At 37.0% G+C, this 21802-nt stretch overlaps 1 protein-coding gene across 4 annotated transcripts in view; it reads left to right on the top strand.

The window, feature by feature from the left end:
• LOC100697845 (protocadherin-15) overlaps nucleotides 1–21802 on the top strand; it is a 217328-nt gene that overhangs the window by 22109 nt on the left and 173417 nt on the right. The gene's annotated exons all lie outside the window — the stretch shown is intronic.

Raw genomic sequence — 21802 nt, 5'->3', positions numbered from 1 at the left:
ACAACAAAATAAACTGCAGTTTTACCAACTGTGAAACTGAGACACTCACTGTAGAAGTGAATAAAAAAGGAAACATCCATTTGGTGGTCTCAGTTCTGAAAAATTAATCACTGGGTGTCAGCTCTGAAGCCCAAGTATTTCTTCTCTAAACTTACAAGGAAGAGACAAAAAAAAGCACATCAGTTTACAAAAGAGTAATAGACCATTTTGCTTGGCTATAGCTCTTTATTGCACCCATAATTACAATGTCACTGCTACTAAGAGACCTGTTAACATTTTGGGCACAGTAAATTATTTTCAATGGCATTTGTGAAAGGTAAAAGGTGCATATTAATATTGGTAGGTCTTCTTGTATAAACAGAAAAAAACCTCCCATATTATATTAATACAACAAGATTGATGAAATTCTGACTCACCTTATTCTGTCCTTGATCTCCATTTCACCTTATTTGGCTCTCAGAAATGCGTGTATGTGCTCTCTGAACTATGCATGAGGTCCAAGTATTCTCCCTGCATATTATTTCATTGGTTTGTGTGCATACACATCATTTATAGATCAGGACCTTGGTTTACTCTGTTTCTCCTCACATGCTATATGCATAAAGACTTGAAGTAAAAGGGCTAATCTTCTCTGAAAAAACACTGCTTTCCTCAAGTGTCTACTTAGTTTTTGTGCATACCTCACACCTCACTATTTCTTTTAGTGAAGAAGAAATTACAGTGAAGCCCCACCTATTTTAGTTTTTTATAGAGAATTGAAAGATGTGATTTGTTTCCTTGAACCTTTGTGGACACTCGCTGAACAGTTTGATGTAATCTTGAAGGTAGCAAGTGCTTTAGACCTTCAACTACGTGTTCTCTGGACTCTGGAAAACAGCCATCATTGATCATCGCTGTGCTGAGAAAGATAAGATAAACCTCAATAGATTGCATTAGTGTTTTTTACTTAGTCTGTTGAGTTTAATGGCATCTCCTGTAATTTCCAGGACTAAATGGAAAGATCTGTCTTTTTTTATCACTCTGACTTGCCTCTGACTTACTGAGGCTTTCCAAACTTTTTTTTTTTTCCAAGTGGCAGTTTGACTGTGACTCTTTTTCTCACTAGAGAGTGTCTCAATGGCTTTTACTGTCCATTAAAGCACATCAGCTATGACACGTGTTAATAATAAGCAATATCCAAGCTTGATGGCCACCACCACAGGTCCAGGGCTGTCAGACTGAATGTCACATGCTGAATGAAATCATAACATAAAAGGTAGCTGCATCAGCACCCAGGGCTTACTGTGCTAATGAATGATCTCATGAGGCTAGGTGTCATGTTACTTTGGTGTGATGGGTTTTTTTTTTTCTTTATTTTTCACTGCGATAAAGTCTATTCCTATAGTACCATTCATTTAGTGTAGGAACTCCCTGACTGTCACTGAAATCTGATTGCTCATTAGTTCTCAGTTGCACAGAAAACCTGGCAACATTTTAAATATTTAATGAAGGGAACTGTCACAAAATGCTTCCTAACTAATTTTGGCTCATCAATATATTTCAGAGATTATTGAATAAAGATTAATTTACACCTTTTAACAACTTATGTAAAATTGTTTTTTTAATGCTGGAATTTTAAACAGTACATGCAGGACTCTTGAGTTAAAGCTGAGAGTCTGCACTTCAATCGCACCTTATTTGATTATAAATCCACAGCGATAGTGTACAGAGTCAAAACTATAAAAATAGTAGCTTTCAAATGTTTATGGACCTCACTGTACTGCGGAGTGAGAGAGAAAACAGCTTCACATTGGAATTGAATGCTGTGTCTTTATATTACATGGATTAACAGACACTCTCTCCCTCTAACAGCCAGACTGAGACACATAATCAAGTATGTGATGGAGCAAAAGGGGTGAGCTGAAGTCCCAGCACTTCATTATTAACAAGGAAAGACCTTTCTGCAGTTTTTAATTTAATGTTTTTTAACCTGAAAGTAGGCTGGTGATTTAATGCTGTATTTGTTCACTTGCCAACATGAAGTGGTCCTTTCTAAAACACTAAATAGAGACTTATATAAATGGTAATAAAGTAAGTAGCCATGTCGTATAGATCTACACTATAACGTGTGTTAGAGGTTACACAGAGACAGTTTAAGTTGGCAGATTGTGAGGGAAATACTGAAACCAGCTTTCTTCAACACTTACAAAAATATGTCTCATTATCAGTAATCTCAACCATCTCAAAAATGAAAATCTAAAAATGACAAGTTGTTGGCTTACAATGACTAATGTGTTTTACCATTTCTTGGTAAGGTGCACTCATCACCTCAAGTCTTTTATTTGCTGTGAGAACAGGTGACTAACAAAAACTCTAAAAAGACTGAAGGCACTTTCCTTATTTTACTACTTTGATTTCAGGCAGTAGACTAAGCTAACTGTCGTCTAACCCCTACTAGCAGAGATCCTGTGGGACCATTAGATCAGCGCTCCATTATGGTTCCTCTTCTAACTGTAAAGTCGCACATCGGAGTGGTAGTCCTGCTGGCACAGATGTAGGGGATGGCTGTCTTTTCGGAGTGGCTTTGTGTGCTTCTGCATGTCCTCTTTTTATCCCAGTAAAACGGCTGCTATTTTTTTTTGGTTTTGTTTTGGGGGTTTTTTTGCTCTGCAAATCTCTCTAGTTTTCTATGCTTAAGGGGTGTCTGTTTTCTCCCATGACTTTCCAAGAAACAAGAAAAAAACAATTTAAATAAAAATCCAAATGCTAACAATTTTCTCACATTCGTTTTCTTAAATGCTCATCCAAGTAGAGTGACAGGATTGACAGATGCCTACTCAAGCTGATGTTAAGCAAGTGGTTTGAACACCCTGGCCAGTCTATTACACAGCCGCCTGTGGCCAATTTAGAATCACCAATTAACATGGATGTCTTTGGACAGAGGGAAGAAAACTAGAGTAGCAAGAGAAAACTCAGATGCCAAGAGACATGCAAACTCGAAACCCTATAAAACGCCAGTTCCAACGATGGCACTGTAGTAGGTCTGGCATTTTTGTTTTTATGCCACAAATCTCTCGAACTTAACCACATGAGAGGTATGTTAATTTTGCTTTGTCTTTGGGAAGTACTGTTAAACCATTCTTTTTGTCTTTTAGGAATGAAGACTTGTAGGCTCTTGCTGAAAGTGAAAGCATAGCTCTCATGCTGAATATATCATTGACAAAGCTGTAAAACATTTGAAGGCATAGAATACAATGTGGTCTCAATAGAAATGTGCTGTACTTTGATTTTGAAAGTTTATGCACAAGATGGTTAAAACCAAAATATCATATGAAGTGAATAGTGAATATAATATATTTGGGACTTTATGAATCGGAACTGTTTGACCATAGGACAGTGTCTTTTTTTTTTTCAATTGGACTTGCGGTACAGTACTTCATGTGTCTGCTCTGTTCTTGTTTATTACATATTTTTTTGCAGCCACGTTCTACTCTGTATCCCTCTGCCTTCCCCCCCCCTTTTTTTTTTTTACACTTTCTCACACTGCGTTTGTCAGTTCCTCTCGCTCTGTCTCTCTCACTCCCCTTTTGTCTCTCTCCTTCTTTTGCTTCTCTCTCTTTTTTTTTTTTTTCTTGTTTCCTTTGAAGTGCTAAACAATGAGAGGGCTGCACTCCCTGTTAAGCTCATAGAGAAGTCCAGGCTGAAACTGCTTGGCACAGTGCACCACAGCTGAATCTTGTCCTCTGGACCACATGGGGATGAGAAGGGAGGAGGCAGCATCAGAAGTATAGTCAGCATGCGGTGACAATGGCTGCACAGAGCATCGATCCCCCTAGCTGAAACTCGGACTACATCTGCACAGCATAGCTGATGAACACTCATTTCCAGAGAATGTTTCTGTCTGCCTCTGTTGCTCTGAATGTTGAACCTTGACAACCTTCCATTTCTTGACACAATGTATAAGAGACTTTAAGGGTGTAATTATGGAGACCAAAAGATTTGCATGTCAGGACCTTATTGATTATAATGATTGAGATAAAAGATTTAATTAGTCCAGCTTGTCACCGTTGAGCATGAGGCAAATTACTTGTCCTTCCATTGTCTCCGTCTTACCCCTTCTGCCTCTTTTTCTTGTATGCAGCCACAGACACATCCTTGCAGTGATAAATGCTATTCATTACCAAAGGATGGAACGGGAAATGAAGCAAAATTAGTGCTCTGGGAAGCGTTCCATGACTGGGGCATATACCATTGGCTGCTCAGGCATCTGGGACATGTGTTTATCCACTCCCACATGTTTCTTGAAGCAATATCTCACAGTTACTCACATTATGCTGTTCGCACCTCACTCTGCAATCTGATACATCCTCTCTCCTTTCCAATTTCTTCCTTTCTGTCTGTGTCTGTTTCATTTTTTTCATAGACACTAATGCCATCTCTGAATTATGTTCTTCTGAGGCCCTTTATGCTTTTAATTCTGTCTTTTCTCAGAAGGAGAGCTATAATTTTCAACTATGCAGTGGAAGAAATTTCTTCCGAATAATGTGACACATTGTACACAGGGAATTTATAGTTATATAGATTTATATTGTCCTCTATTTCATTACAGTAATTTTGTTTTAGTTCACATGTATATAGCTTGTATTACATTTTCTTTTCCTTTGCCTCTAAAGGATATCTGCAGTCAATCTGACAACCATGCATTGTTTGATTCTTAGTGTATTCTGTATTTTCATCTAACAGCTATTTAATCTGTTTGACTGCTCTGAGGTGAAGTGTTAGCTACAGTTGTCCCAGTTTTTTTTTTTTTTTTTTTTTTTGTTTTTTTTTTAAAGCTTTTTGCTGCTCATTTTATTCCATTTGGAAGCACAACTAAGTAAGGGAGAGTGGTGTCACAGTATAGGTCACTGACAACGGCTCAGAGGCATTGACTTGAGAATTTATTATTTTATTAGGTAATAATTTTCTGTCGTCCTTGTCATGGCATATGATAAGCAATATTAGTCAGAATGAAGAACATTTAAATTTCTCTAAACCTGTTGTCTGCTTGTGCAATATAACACGTCAGTCAGATAGGGGGAATAATGCCTTCTACTCTGTCAAGCATAGGTGTTATCCAGTATGTATCTTAGTATTGATTTGGGATGACACTGGTCTTGCATGACATGTCAGTCAGAAATGTACTTCTGTCAGAAGCGCTTTAGTCAAAATTGGACTGCTATGGCTCTCTGGGACCCACATCTTTGCGCTTCCATGCACATACATGAAAAGCAAAAAGGCAAGGACAGCAGCAGCAGGAAGAACTCACAGAAAAGAGCAAACTGACTGACATTGGGTGTGATGTTGATTAAATCATAAACATAATGAATAGCATGAAATTGAACTCTGAATTGTTTGAGGTGGGTTGCAAAGCAGCTTACAGAGTCGGCAAGAGATTTACACACAAGGGCATCAGCTAAACTATCAAATAATGGGTTGCAAAATCTAATGCTAGGTTCAGTTAGTTATGCATCCAGATGTTTAAGTGACTCGTCATCGACTTTAGGTGTTTGTTTGTTCGTTTTTTAACATACCTCTGTTTAGTCGTTGTCTGATAGACATTAGAGGCATACGAGAATCATCAAGACACAGTTAATGATGGTTGTTTCTACCATATTATCCACAAATGTGTCATATATATGTTACTTTGACATTCTGGTGGTACTGTATGAGACGACAAATCATGAGATTGCAAGGATTTTATAAAAATGTATGCTACTGAAACAATAAATGTACCAAAATCCAAGGTTTTTGCAAGTCCACCCAGTAGTTCTGGACATGGTTCAGTCTGAAGGAAAGTGCTGAAGTATATCCAATGATCAGCTCTCGAAACATCATTATAACCAGGACAAATTGTTACTGTAGGGTTGGCTCTTAAATCAGATTTCTTCTCGTTGTATTTGGGGTTCCAGTGGCAGTCTCTTGATTGATTTGGCCGCACCTGTAATCAGTGATGGTAACAGCAACTGTGGCTTTCTACTACAAATCACAGAAATCTGGGGGCAGGCTATAATTGGCCTTTTCTATCATTCTGTGAGTAACCGTGATCTGATTTTTATGCTGCACTCGGCATGAGCCTGCCAATAGCAGGGCACAGAGAACGGAGTTGCTTACCTTGCTGAGAAGTTGAAGGTGTGCAACTTGTTCCCTGCAGCTCTACATCTAACAACTGTTGCTGCTGCTGTTTCTTGTTTTATGACTTCTGGTAATGTTTCAAACTGGTCTGGTTGTTGTCTTTTTGTTTTAAAAACAAAACAAAACAGTATAATACCCCTTTTCTTGTCCATGTAGATATAAAAATGTAATGAATATAAAAGCATTAAGCATTTACTCAAATCTGCTTTATCAATCAGAATCAGAATACTTTAATAATCCCTGAAGAAATTATGTGGTTACAGTTGCTCCAAGATTATAAGGACAGTAACAGACTTATAAGAAATAGCTCTAATATATACAAATAGTTCAATTATAAAGATCCAGAATATTACAGAGATTAAATATATGTGATTGACATTTTACTCTAAACTGTAAAACTTTGCTATTTGTTGTTTTTCACTGTAGAGGATGTGTAAAGGGGTGTAACTTTTCTACCTTGGACTTCAGCCAGTTTCAGTGACGTATGAACACTTTTTCCGTGTCCAAGTTTCTACTGTGTTAGTTGAGGCATTTTAAAGTGCTCTAATGCTTTGTTTTAAATGCTTATTTTATATAATATAAACAAGCACCCGCACAATAATTGGTCATTCTCAGCTTATTCGACTAATCATTAATACCACTACTGATGTGCTCAGAAAAGAATAATCAGTCTATGTTGCTACTCACCAAGTACTCACCAATGTGTTGTGGATGGATCATCTAAGATGGTCTCTTGACTGGTGTTTGGTCTGTTTTCAGCATCTTCCTTCTGCCTTATGATGGCAGTTGTGGTCTGCCCGTCAGAAACCTTCAATATGAACTTTTTTTAAAATAATTTAACCCTCATCATATTGTTTCCTATTGGTAATGCCTTTACATTAGCCCAACCACAGCTCCATAGCTAGGCAATTGGTAGTGCAAAGAATTTGGACTATTTTTCATTCCCAGTGGTGTCTCAGAGTTAGATTTTTGCCTAGTGACGTCAGACTTAATAAAGATATGTATACAAAATTGAAAAAAGGACATTATTTTATTTTTGTTTTTTACATTTTAACCCTCTTTTTTCAAACTTGCTGGTAGGGCTTCTGAGATGTTTGCCATCACCTTGCCCAGTTATAGCTGGTTAAGAGGTAATATATCATCAACATTTGAGATAATTGCCCTTAAATATTTAAAGTTATTGTGAAAATTAAGATGTACACAAAGAACGAAAGTTGTGGGTGCTTTAAAGTTGTAGTATGTTTTGCTGGAACTTTGAGTAACTGCTTATTTTGTTGTTTTTCCTCCCTCAAAACTAAGCTGGAAAAGCTATAATGAAATTACAAACAAAATTAACTGCATGCCATTTTACTTACACATCATGGTCAATCGAAGGTGGGCACTTAAATCTGAAAGAAATACTAATCTTTATGTCTGTTTCTCTACATTTCAGACATAAGCGTACTGATATAAGCACTTGGGCAAGTTTTTTAGCAGTATTGCAAAAGCTATGAAGGTGCATGGCTCAGTTATTTAAAATTTAACTTTTTTCAAATTTCAATCTCACGAGGCACAGTGCTGTAAAATGCAATTTTAGCACGTTTCATTGACCTTTACATTTACACAACAGCATGAAGTTTCTGTCACAGTGTGTTTTGTCGAAATGGGTTCAGCTTTGGTTCAGAAAATTTGATTTCAATCACATAAAAGAAAAATCGCCCAAGAAGCACCCAAAACATAGCCTTGTATGGTACAAGGCTGTTCTCTGTATTTGCACGTGAAAACCTCAGGTGTTTGCAGACATGTTACTATATGCATCACTGAATTTTACACAGATTGTCATAGGAAGATTGTATTACACTGAAGTAGGTGCTAGTGCTGTTTATTCTGCATTTATCTACTTGTTATGATTTATAATACTGCACAGTATTTCTTGCTTTTGGTTTATAGCTGTGTGAATTTGACCAAAGAACGAGATGTGGTGTGATCAAAGAAACAATCGTTTGGTATTTCTCTCTAAGATTGAAGTTTTCAGGGTTTTTTATTTGTTGTTGGGTTTTTTTGTTTTTTTTACTTTGTTGCATTTATGTTGCTGTGTTATGTGGCATGTACTACTGTTATTACTGGCTCAAATTAGGCTGCCACGGACTATTTTGCAGCTGTGTCGCTGTACACATTCTCCAACTTTAATGTAGAAATTATATTTTATTTTTCAGTTGGGCCACAAACTCCATTGGTCTTACTGTCTGCAAAAAGTATGTCACAGCTAAACAGACAAGTAGTCCAAAGATCAGTAGTATCTCCACTGTAATTCTAACATGAAATACAAAATACGGAGTGACTTGGTGTGAGCAGAACTTTGTTTTTGTTTGCTTGTTTTTTTTAATCCCTAAAATTCTGTATCAACCTAAAACATCTTGGATCATTGGGCTCTACTTTCTATGTTCTACTTAGATAGTCGGTTACACTGTGATTTTGCTCTGCTGACCTAGAGTGGGGCATCTCAGAGACAGACTGAATCCGACAGGATGGACCACTGAGGTTTTTAAAGCATTGCTTTGCTATATTTTATTTATGTCCCTAAGATGATTCACCCTGACATTTGCTGATGCTCTCTGTCTCAAGCAAATCTCCTGCCATCATAAAGTTGCTTGTCTAGGGTGCACTTGGTAAATATTTAAGAGGCTCTCTGTCAGTGTTGACCATTCCCTAGATAGTTGGTGTCCGATGCCCCGACTGAGTTGCCTGGACCGTAACAATTTTATGGATTATGAAGTTCTATCTTCTCTCTAATATTTGGAAAGAAGTCAATTACTAAAGGAACTGTTAGAAAAATTATCTTATGGAGTGAGACACACATTTATTTACTTGCAAGGAAGCAATAGCATACACAGTGAATTTCTTGCTGAGTGCTCGCCGGGGCAATCCAGCGAGTTTATTTAAACACTTCTTCCAACATTATCCTGGGAACAGATATGTGTGTGACACTTACAGAGAAACGGTTAGCTACATGATGTACTAACACATGATTCTAACTGTGCTTTGGATAACAGATGGTAGAGGAGCCATCTCAAGCCTTGGGAGAAAGACAGAGGAACAGAGAGACGGCAAGAGTGATACATTCCCTCACCTTACTAATATAAGTTTTGCATAGCTTTAATTTTAGAGAGTGTTACATAACTTTAATGGTTTTTCTATCAGGAACTCACAGAAAATTAAAAAAAAAATCACTTAAACCAGCCCCATTGCATCTAACCATCTCTTTAGACCTTCTATCCAGGATGGTGGGTTTGTGGAGTGGCACAGAAGTGGAATAACTTGCTTTAAGGACCTATTCATAGCCAACAAACTAGCATGATTTGAACAACTTGCTAACAAATACAGTCTGCCACCATCACACGTTTTCAGATACTTGCAAGCCAGGCACTTTATTTGTTCCCAGACTTCAGGCTCAAGCCCTCCACCAGAGCCTACACTATTAGAAACTATCCTACAACTCAGTCCAACCAATAGGGGGCTGATCTCCCTGCTTTACAATAAAATGTTATACTTGAAACATACCTCTTCATCCAAACTCAAGACACTGTGGGAAGAAGACTTAGACATGACAATCTCTGACGAAACATGGGCCTCCATACTCAAACATGTCAACACAACATCATTATGTGCCCACTACTGCTTAATTCAGTTCAAAGTGGTCCATAGAGCCCATTTCTCAAAATCCAGATTATCTTGTATCTATCCTATTGTGACAGATGCAAAACTGCTGAAGCCTCACTGATCCACATGGACTGGTCTTGTCCCAGTCTCGTTCAGTTCTGGACAGAGGTTTTCCATACCCTGTCCAGGATTCTCCGTGTGATGCAGGCCCCTAACCCCTTCTTGCTCTGTTTGGCATCAGTGGGAATGAGGTGCTTCTACTGGGATCTAAAAGACAGGCGTTATCATTCTGTTCCCTGTTGGCCAGGAGGGCAATCCTACTGAGGTGGCAGGGTGCTGCCCCTCCCACTCACAAACAGTGGTTATATGACCTCATGACCTCTACTGGGAAATTTCAAAGCATGTCGGGTCCTTTCCTTGATGCATTTCAAAATCTATAAGAATTTTTCAGGTGCATTCACTTTTGTCTGTGTGCATCTCCCTCATGTCAGGTGTGGAAATACAGTGTACAGGTCTAGGGCAGTGACCTGGGTGGGAATGAACTGGATTATTTTGCAGGGATTATGTTATCTGGGGAAATATTATACTTGTGTTTATATTTCTTTCTTTTTCTTTATTTCACTTTTTCTTTCTTTTATATTTCACAGCCTTAAGTGTATGGGCTAATTACCCCGAATGTACAGATCATCTGTAATCCTTTTCTTCTCTTTTTGTTACATGTATAAAGGAAAAACTCTTGATAAAAAGACATTGTTTAAAAAAAAAAATCACCTAAATCACACTTTCTATATAAGTCTGAATCAGTTATGTTCAGCGGCTTCATCAAAACAAATTGTTATATTCAGTGGAAAAAATATTAAAAATGAAGCTCTACCTGTGTGTTTAGCTTCAGGATTAAGAATTTGTCAGACACGTGATAGGCTAATGAGTGTGAGTTCATTACTGTTACTGTCCTGATAGTAGATTTGTGATTAAAAAGCAGTTAGCTTTTTTGTAAACTAAAAAAACAGCTGTACAGCTTGATAATTAATGTTTGTATCTTAACTAGGCAAGAGGGACATTTAGAATTCAAAGCAAGGAGTGCTTTTTGTGCAAAAACAGATGGCGCTTTCCTAACAGTCAAATAAAACTGATTTTAGATCATTGTAAATATTTATATTAGTTTATCTGCTTAATAACATTAGCTATATAAAGCACAAATCTGGTTGGGCATATGAAAAGCAGAGATTGTTGTTATTAAATATGTTCTAAACTGAACTTTCAAACCACATAACAAAATTCACTTGATATTTGTGTTGTGAAAAACCCCCTACTACTGTAATTGATGCAAGTTCCTTCACTGTCACCTGAAAAAGTCTTTCACAGGTACCAGATGTATGAATGCGCCGTTTTTACCAAATGCAAATTACAACCCACGTGTTGAGAAATTGAATTTCTCTCTGTGTAGCTCACTTTCTGTTTTTAACAGTCTCCTCCTCTCAGTTTCTGCCATGTCTTTGTTGTGTAAATAGGAAAATTCTAGTGTTGAATTTAGTTTTCCAGCACTTCAGAAGGTAACAGGCCCAGTAACTTCTGCACACAAACACACACACATCAATTTTGCACACAAATTTGCAATCTTCTTACAGAGTAGCAGGTTCAGAGTTTTTTTTGTGTGTGTGTGTGTGTGTGTGTGTGTGTGTGTGTGTGTGTGTGTGTGTGTGCGCGTGTGTTGGAATGTGAACTGAAGAACAAGGAAGAAGGAGAAACAAGATGGGATAAATAAAGAGGCAGTGGTGCAGGAAGTGGAGCATGTACCACCATATAGGGGTTGTAGACAAGTAGCATGCTTGGACAAGTACAGGCAGAGACCTCAGGATCTTATGGTGTCTGGATGACTTTTGCACGATTTTTGAAACTTGCACATTTAAAAGCTTGCACTAAATGAGAAAAGGCAGTAAAGGTGCTGTGTGTTATAAGGCCACAGCTGAGCCAAAGCCACTGCCTTCATTCATTTCATTTTATGATTAATCATATTTGCTATTGTTGTCTGTCAAAACAGTCCCTCTTGCTTCATGGGATTTCCATCTAAATAGAGGAGAGGGAGAAAAGTGTGCCTTTGAGACAATCCAATTTAGTGCTCCTCTCCAGCTTTACTGTAACACTAATATAATCTCAATCCTCAAACCCCGAATTCATCTCTCTTACAAAACATCCATCAGTAAATAGTTTCCTCTGCCTTGGATCCCTTAGTGGGATGTTAAAAACTGCAACGTGTTTATGACTGTTGTTTCACTCGTCAATTTAATTTTGGTTCCAGCATGCAGAGCACAAATGGGGATTGAGGGAGGCTGTGCGATCTGACAACCTAGCCTTTTCCCTCTGTGTGTGTCTGTGTGGGTGTATGTGTATTAGCACATTGTAACACTTGCCAGATTGACTTACACTTTTACTGGAGAGTTAATTTTTAACAAGTTCAGAAAACATACAACCCAAGTGGTGTGTGGGTGCATGGCACACAGCAGGGATGAACTAATTTACAATGAAATTATCATTTTCTTGTTTAGAAGTGAAGTTCACTGGGTCATTTCAGTTATTTTATTCTATTTCTGTTCTTAGTTCATGGTCACTGTGTGTGAACATTTTATCTTACTGTACATTTAAACCACCACAGTGCACGCATCCATGACAAAGGCCACTGTATGAAGTATGATTGGAGACAGTCAAGTATTTTCACCTGTTGAAATTTCATAATTTATTGAAATGTGACCTCTGGTATAGTCTCACCATTTTTTTTTTTTTTTTTTTTTTTTTTTTTTTGTAATTTATATTGAAAAGAAAGAGGGGTACTTTCACCTACTCCCTTCTGGGAGTAGGTGGATGGATCCACGTGTTTAATTTGGCAATGAATTTGCCATTCCTGATGCAACCTTCCCATTTATCCAGGCAGGCAGAAGAGCATTAGTAGTACATTGGCTTGCTCCGAGGGTGGGATCTCATCCCAGGCTTGACCTAAGGATCTACCCTGTAAACCATGGAACCACATGATTCATTGTACTGAAAATAATACTTATGTATATAGTATGTATAATTCTGTAATTTAATCTTTTGTTTTTATCATTCTGCATATATAGAAACGTCGTACATGGAGAAATAGAGAACATATTTTAAATTTAAAATTAAAAACCGTTTGATAAAGGGAATGTTTAAATGTGTTGATATATTTCAGGATGTATACGATTTCTATAAGATTTCAGCTGGAATAATTGATGAATGCAGTTCAGCAGTGTCTTGATATCAACAATGAAAGAAGAGGGGTATGTTCTTAAAAAGACATCTCTGTAGAGGCACATGGATCAGCAATAATGGGGTCATCGCAGATCATGGTGCAGGTTAGATATGACACCATGCCATGCCATTGAGGATTCAGGGTCTTGCCAGCGTTTGTGCTGATAACAAACGACATTGCCACTTCAGCAGATGTGATTTTCCTCATTTCTATACTGAATTTTAAATTTTGATTTATTTTTTTTTAAAGCCACAGGACATTTTAAATGACCACAGGTCTACATTATGTAGAAGACTTCCTGGAACACTTTTTTTTTTATCCCCCTTCATTGCTTGTTGCAGTTTTAACTTGAATTAATGGATACAGGAACTGTACACCCACTGTAACAATGCAATAGTTGTTTTCCGAAATGTTTTTATGGACATGAAGTCAAGATACGTTTTTTTTTTTTTTTTACCTTGTCCCTTGGATACAGTTTCCCTGGATTCTTTTAATGATGTTATATTACCATAAATTATGATTAAAGATTCAAGGAACAGAGATGGTGAAGGCGAGTGAATTTAAAAACCTGGTGTCAGCCATTCAAAACAATGGACAGTGTACAAAGAAGGTGAAAAAAGAGAGTGTGGGCAGGGTGGAGTAGGTTTAGACGAGTGTCAGGGGTGATTTGTAACAAAAGGGACAGCAGAGAGAGTAAAAGGGAACATTTACAAAACTGTAGTGAGGCCTGTTTATGATGTCTGACTTGGACATCTTGGCACTGACAAAAAGACAGGAGGTGGAGCTGGAGGTGGCCGAGTTCAAGTTGCGCAGATTTTTTGTTAGTGAGTGACCAGAATGGACAAGATTAGAAGTGAGTATATCAGAGGGGCAGCACAGGTTGAGCTGTTTGGAGACAGAGTCAGAGAGGCAAAGCTGAGATGGTTTGGACATGTGGAGAAGAGGGATGGATATATTGGACAAAGGATTTTAAATACTGACCTGCCAGGCAGGAGGAAAATAGGGAAAAACAACAAAATATCATGGATGTAGTGAAGGAGGACATGCAGAGTGTTGGCATGGTAGAGGAGGATGTTAGGGATAGGTTGAGATGGAGACAGATGATCCAGTGTGGTGCCCCCAAAAGGGAGCAGCTTCCTTAAGTTTCTTAACAATATCTTTTAAAAAGTGGTAAATACCTCCTCATCTTTATTTCTGAAAGATTCAGCTTGTCTGTGATGTGCTTTTTTAAAAATTAATTAACCTTGAGTGAGATGTTCCCCCAGGTGCTTTCTGGAAACAAAGTTGTAATATGAATTCTGACCAGTGACTTCTTCACTTGGAAAAGTGACGAAGGATTTACTTACCTGGATGATTGGGCATGCATCAAGACATTCTGACCAGTACATAACCATGATGGTACAGTTATTGTAGCTGCTGATATCATTAAGATGTAAGATGTTTAAAGTAAAACAGAAAAATCCAGAAAAGTTTTTACATGTTTATTGCACAGTTATAGGTTTGTTTATTTTTTCTCGAAATATAATATAGTTGCTTTAGAACTGGGTTTTTTATGTGTATTTTTGTGTTAATTTTGCTGTTATGGAAACGAACTAAATTTGAAAACATATTAAAATAAGGTTTTTGTAAATTGTTGTCTACAGAAAAAATTTCTAAAAAAAGGGAAAAACAAAACAAAAACAATACCATGTATTTACATAGTTGCTTATGTATGCTGTATGCATATTAGTAGCATACCAGGTCTTCATTTGTCTTGGTCCTTAAAAGCACATGGTGCCATAAACTGCAAAGATATCGTTCTACAACTGCAAAGCATTTTTGAAGAGGTTTCCTTTAATAGCCTCCTTAACTGCTTCTTGCTGATAGCAAAGAAGTTGTTGTTCATGACACAAAACCTCATATGATTTGCACAGCACTGACTGAGCTGGTTATACCAGAAAAATAAGTCTTCCCTCACAACCCTGATAAGGATAAGCGAAAGAGAATGGATGGATTGATGGACAGGTTTAGTGGTATATAATGAAACACAAAAACTTTAAAATGGTGTCTAAATCACCCTAGATTAAGTCTAAGCAAATATGTTCACATTTCCACATGAACTCTTGGTAATAATAACTCAGTGTTGACACTTATTAACCCACACAGCTTAAGTATGATAACAACATAACTCATTATGTGAGCTGTTTTAACCTTGAAGGAAATCTGAAAAATCTCTTTAGAGGTTCATTTTTGAAAGCGATAGTTATACTTGTGCTTATTTTATTGTTTTACCCCTGAATGGGAATGAAGCCTTTACAGCTTAATTGTCCTCCACGTTTTTAAGGTGTAACCTATCATTCAAGAATACACCCTCTTAATTGTAGTAATTGTGTGCTATATTGATTCACCAAGTATAAAGAGGAGGCAGCCTTAGAATAGTAAACCAGTTTGGGTTATAAAGTGTCAATGCCAGCAAATTAGTTATGAGCAGCACCTCACATTAAAATTGAAACATTTTCAGTGTTAGAAAGATATGAATAACATTTTATTGTAGTTTAGTTTTTCGTAGTTTATTTAGTACTAGAATGAAAAATACATCATAAAAATGCTTAGTTTATGGTCCAGTAGTTGTAGAATATGATCATGAATAATATGATGTCAATGGTAAATAAATCGCCAATATGCTATTTATATACACGTTAATATGGTTTTATTTTATTTTATTTATTTATCCAAGATTTGGGAAATGATTTAAGTTAATTATTTTTATTTATTTATTTTTAAACAGTAACTTGTTCATGGGGGAACAGATTTACCATAAATGCCAAGTTATATACCAAATGTGATGGTGTTGTATGCTCAGTCCTTATATGCTCAGAAAATGATGAAAAATATTTAGCATGGAAAAAACTTTCCTTCACAGTAATATTGAGAAAAATTGGCAAACATGGCCAACATAAAGTCGAGAGAGCTCTTTCCATCTTTTTTTGACAGACAACACTAAGGCCATTGACAATAAAAATAGCCCGGCCGAAACAGTCAATAGGTTTAGAGTCATGTCAGGGTAGGTTGACCCATACAGAGTAGGAGGAGCAGCCGGCAGCAGCACATGTGCTAATGTTTGCACTGCTGCACACTAATACATTAGGAGTGCTAATGAGATAAAGGACAAAATGACTACAGAAAAATGTTAACAAAAACTTGAGCTACAGTGTTACCCAGTGTGGCACTCATATCGCCTAGCCATACTGGCCAATATATTTGTCTATTATTAGGCTTTTGTCATTCTTGAGTGTTGACATAATAATAATTATTAGTAATATATTATTATTGTCTTAAAGAATCTAACTGACTAGTCAGTGACCTGAGGCCTGCAGTAAAGTGACATTATGTATTTAGTGGGCTATGTTGAGCTTAAAGTCAGTTTTCTGTGAAACGAAAGAACTGTCTTTTTTACCTCAAATCATCGCAGTGACTTAATGCTGAACATGTAACGTGGTCGAGAGTAGTTTATGTTCTGAGTTTTGTTTTAAAATCTACTGGCAGCATCACGTTTCACTGATTTCTTTTATTTACAGCATGTTTTAAGCACAATATAAATTCTCTGCTGGGGGAATACGTTTTATATGTACAACTTGGTAAGCCATACCTTACTAAAACCACTCAATGAAGTGTCACATTGTAATGGGAATGTATCAGTGTGTGGTGTACTGCTGCTAAGTCTCTTTTTCCACTGCTGAAATTTGAGCTACTAGAACCCAGAGCACACACCAAGAATACCTGTTCAATCAATAAGATTAATTTCAATTTGATCTGCTGATAAAATAAAGTGACGTCCATGCCTCTTTTATTAGGCTATGAGACATTTGATGTCTAAATAGATTGAGTTTAAAGTTTCGGAGCTCCAATGTGCAGCCGGACCTGAGTAATAAACAGCAGCACTGAGAGCACACTCATCAATAGCTTGAATTAAAATGTTAATTTTATCACTCTGTGTGATAAATCCCAAAATAGATTTTCTGCAGCATTAATCTTTTATCTTATTTGCAACAGTATGGTGTTTCACTGTTATATATTTTTTTTAAAGGTGTGTTTTTTTTTTTTGTTTTTTTTTTAGAGATTTTCAATAACCATTGTTTCATCATCAACGGCTCTGAATGGAGTTGGCTCCACTCATGTGTGAAAGAAAAGTCATATGATGCACAAAACGCTCTTTTTTGTTTTTTGTTATGTGAGCATGCTCAGAGATTGAAGCAGAAAACCAAGACTGACAGAAGAAACTGACAGCCACTGTGGTGATACGTGTTATCTCCAACTCGGTTTTTAGGTTTTGCCGAGCCATATTGTCTGGAATCTTAACAAAACAAGATCACAAAGATTTATTGGATATGCATTTATAACTTTCTTTTAATCAATATAATTTTCAAGTAATGTTGACAAAGTATTTATTTCATTTCAGTGAAGCCCAAGAAATTAATGAAGAAATAGTTTGCTCTTGGTCTGAAACTGTTCTGTTGTGCCTTCAGTTTGGGTCCTTGCCACATCACCCATATCTGATTTCGAGTGTCAGAAGCATTTATGTGTATCTTATAAATTATGTATTACCCATCTTGTACAGACATGTACTGGACATCCACACACTCATGACAAAAGCGAGCATCAAAATGCAGCTGCAGCCATGTTTGGTGTGTTTGCAGGTGGAAATAAAAGGGTTATCTTGCTTCTATGTTGGTGGAAGATTGGAATAAAGTCTAGATTTAAAAAAAAAAAAAAAAAAGGGTGTGGATTCAATTTTTAATTGAATCTGGTTTTTGCCAGAAACTGTTTGCTAGACATTTAATTTCATACAAGCAATCCAAGTTATAATTAGCTCTCTGCCTACTGGGCAGAGGTCAGGAGCCTTGTTCAGGGAAAGTTTTAGAGCCGTTGTTGTCTCTTCCTTCATCTCTATATTGGCTCAACTTCTTTATCTTGGCCCCATCTCCCCATCTTAGTCTTACCTCTCGATAGAATCTACGTCCCTTATCTCAGGCATCTTATCTGTAGTGCCAGACACAAGGAATGGAAATCCACAAAAGTGAGATAAAGGCAGAACAAGACTCTCTGAATTTCATAGAGGTGAAGAAATAGAAAATAAGCTGTGCACATGAGTGAGGAAAAAAATATTAAGTCTTTTCTGCATTTACCATAGAGCTCAGTACATGCACACAGTGTGTTTAAAATGGGGGGGAGAAAAGAAAAAAGTTTTCATCTGTCAGTCATCCTGCTTCTAACAAAGGTGTAATTTTGCAAACCATAAATCTGAATTTTAAAATTAATTTATTGTTTAATCCTTTTCATAATGGTTTCTACTCTCCCCTTTATCTATACTCCTTCAAAACACCCTGAATCGTATATTGATTTCACAGAGTGGTAAAAGAACACCGTGACATCTAAAAGATGAGCTCTGACACCAATTAGTGTCCACAGAAACTGCTTACTTTGGCACTTAATTGATCCAAGTTTCCAAACTTGTTTGTTAAGTTTTGATGGATAATAAGCACTTGATATGATTCTGTCCAGTTTAAAAGTTGAAAGCGTATGCCAGTCTCTTGAAGAGATCAACTGTTCATCTAGGTGCTAATGGACTCTCTAGAGGTATGATTGCCTCTGGTCATAACAGTAATAAACTCTGGTACCTGTCAAAAGAGTTCTTTTCCCTTGGTTGCCAAGATTTACTCTAAAAACGAGACGAAACAAACAGAAGAAAAAAAATCAGTAAGGGTGAACATTTTCATTACATTCCTCTGTTGGTTTCTAAAGCTTTTGGGATTCCTGGTAACAGATTGGGTTCTGGTGCTATAGTCCCCATGTGATCCAATTATCAAACCCCTTTAGCTTTTCCACCCATCTGAGACATATTTTACAAGTATCTGCGCCCACACAACTGCAGGGCAACTAAAAGAAAGAATTACAAGTGCTACATAAATAACTTTGCAATTGTTTTCATTGCAGGTGCAACCAGTTAACACACTCCTAGCAGAATTGTTCTTATGTGAAGAGACCAACTCTGCTATTCTAAAAGGGCTTTTCTGAGTGTTCATACTGTAGCATAGTTTTTGTTTTTTTTTTCAAAAAGAAAAATATTTCAATGGGGCACCACATTTTTAAGCATACAGCAGGTAAGCGACAGCTAATTTCCTGCTTGAGTAGGTGGAGGTGAAGATCAACTAAAATTAATAAATGTCAATATTACACTGAACCTGCTGGGTGTATCTAAAAATGCAGATTTTGTAATGGAAATATTATTTTGTATAACATTTAATGTTTCAGTGCTGTCTTTATATCATGTCTCCCCAAGCTGGCAAAATATGAATTAATGCAAGTTTACATTCTAAGACATACGGCCTTATATAAGCAAACGGCTGCATTCAACAGGTTGTCTTTGTTTTCCCTAGTGTCATCCAGTGTAGGCAGCTAAAAGCCTTTTCACACCAACAATTATTTCTTGGCATGGAAAGAAGTATTTCTGAGCTGTTTCGGAAAAAAGGCAACAAAATGTAACTTGATTCCAGGTCTATTCAGAACTTCTAACTGTGGATATGTTTTAGTGTATTTACTTATTGCAAATTCATATAAATGTTTAATGGGAAATTTTATCAGACTTTGAGCTCGAATTTACATTCTTAGACTTAGCATATTTCCCACCTTAGTGAAGAGCAAGGAGATGCCCCACTGTGGTATTTTGAACAAAGTAGTGACAGTTATTTTTAAATCCACCCCCTGTGCAGAGTTAAGCCTGTGGATATTCTGTGCCGCACTGATGAGTCAGTTGTCTTGCTCTGAGCTCGACCCCCCCTCCTATAATTTGATTAAAATCACATCTGAATGATATACTTAATAATAAAAAAAAAAAGAAAAGAAACAGCAATTACATTTTTTCAGATAGTTGAGGTATTGGCCTCACTTCATTATTTGTGTATTAGATTTGGCAATATTATTTATATTCATGCTCTTCTGCTTTCACTTCAACTTGCTCATAATGTTGCTTTCTTATATATATATATAATATAATATATAATATATTATATATATATATATAATATAATATATATATATATATATATATATATATATATATATATATATATATATATATATATATATATATATATATATATATATATATATACACACACACACACACACACACACACACACACACACACACACACACACACACACACACACACACACACACACACACACTGTCCTGTTGGCTTTCTCTGACCTCCCAATCTCCCTCTGGCTCCCTCCCTCTTTCTTGTCCGCTGTCTCAGTTGCTCTGACCTCTCAATATCACACAAGCTGTCAGTGCCAAACTATGAATGTCCCTCGACACTTATTTGACTCAGACACCCTTCAGCATTTCCATTTGCACACAACCAATTTCAGTTTTTATAGAGGGCTGGGTGGCAGCTAGTGTAAACCCTGGAGTCCAAATAAGCCAGAGTACAAGTAATAGTAACAAGTGCCCAAAACTGAATTATGTGAGCTTGCCACTTTATGCCTTTGTCTGTTTTTTTTGTTTGTTTTGTTTGTTTTTCCATCTTGCAGCAATTTCTGCTATCTGTACTAACTACCCACGATCCTTTCAGCTTACTGGCAAGTATAAGTAAGAACTTGCTAAATGGATTCTGCAACTGTACTGTAATTCTTCCTTAACTGTAAAAGTTTATGTCATAATAATAAACTATTCACAATCGAATTCATGTGCTCATGAAGGTGTTTGCAGAAAGCGCAACAGTGGAAGTGCTTTGTTCCTTTACACTTATAGTTAAAGGCTTTTTTTTCAGCACCATGGACAGCACCAACAATTTCACAATGATTCAACTACAGTGGCTCTACAGTGTAGCTAACAACCTCGCACACTAATTCAAAATTCAACTGTGCTAGTTTTTTTTTTTTTTTTTCTAAATAATTGTTAGCATAGGACTCTTCTCACTCACGGTTAAAGGCCTTGTGCAGAGAAAAGTCCCAAAGTTATAGCTTAAAAAGTTTCAAAGGAAAAAAAAAAGTGTCTGAAGTTGTGTGGGTGGCGGCTTAGTAAATGCAGGTTGGTGCTCTTTTGGGAACTGCATTATGAAGTCCAGTTCACATAGCTCCAGAAAATGTACTGGGAGAGGAAGAGACAGAATTTGTCAGTGCTCCGTCCTGTGCTCAAAAAGCAAGCCATCCCTATCATACCCTAGACTTTCTTCACGCATGGTTTCACACATCACCACCATCACCATCACCAGGCTTCTCATCTTTTTCACCTGTGGAACTTGGTGCAGTACAGGCACTACAAATAAGAAGAAGTGAAAATATTCATTTATTGGCAATCTCATTGTAGTGGTAACATCAGCCTCTAAAATCAACAACATGTACACTGCTTATGTGACCTTGCTGTTAAAATGCAGAACTAAGATTTTGAGCTCCTCAGTTGTTTTACACTTGGGAGTTTCTGTCTGGAATTGTAGATGCACGTGCACTTCTATGCACATGTAAAAACTCCCACGGGATTGCCTAAAGGGAGCTCACAGGCAGAGAGGATTTAGGGACTGAACAGCTGAGTGCATACACACAGACCAGGGAAATGATGCTTTACCAAGAAGAATTGCTCAATTTGTCCCAAGTTTACAAAAAAGAAAAAAAGAAAAACTCGAGATGAAACTTGAATTGTTCTACTGCCCGTATCTTCATGCTCTTTTCTTTTACAAGGTGCATAGCATTACTGGAGCT

Source organism: Oreochromis niloticus, linkage group LG13 (assembly GCF_001858045.2).
Source record: "Oreochromis niloticus isolate F11D_XX linkage group LG13, O_niloticus_UMD_NMBU, whole genome shotgun sequence".
NCBI classification, from domain to species: domain Eukaryota; kingdom Metazoa; phylum Chordata; class Actinopteri; order Cichliformes; family Cichlidae; genus Oreochromis; species Oreochromis niloticus.
The sequence above is the reverse complement of the archived record's forward strand: the minus strand, read 5'-3'. Positions and strand labels throughout refer to the sequence as shown.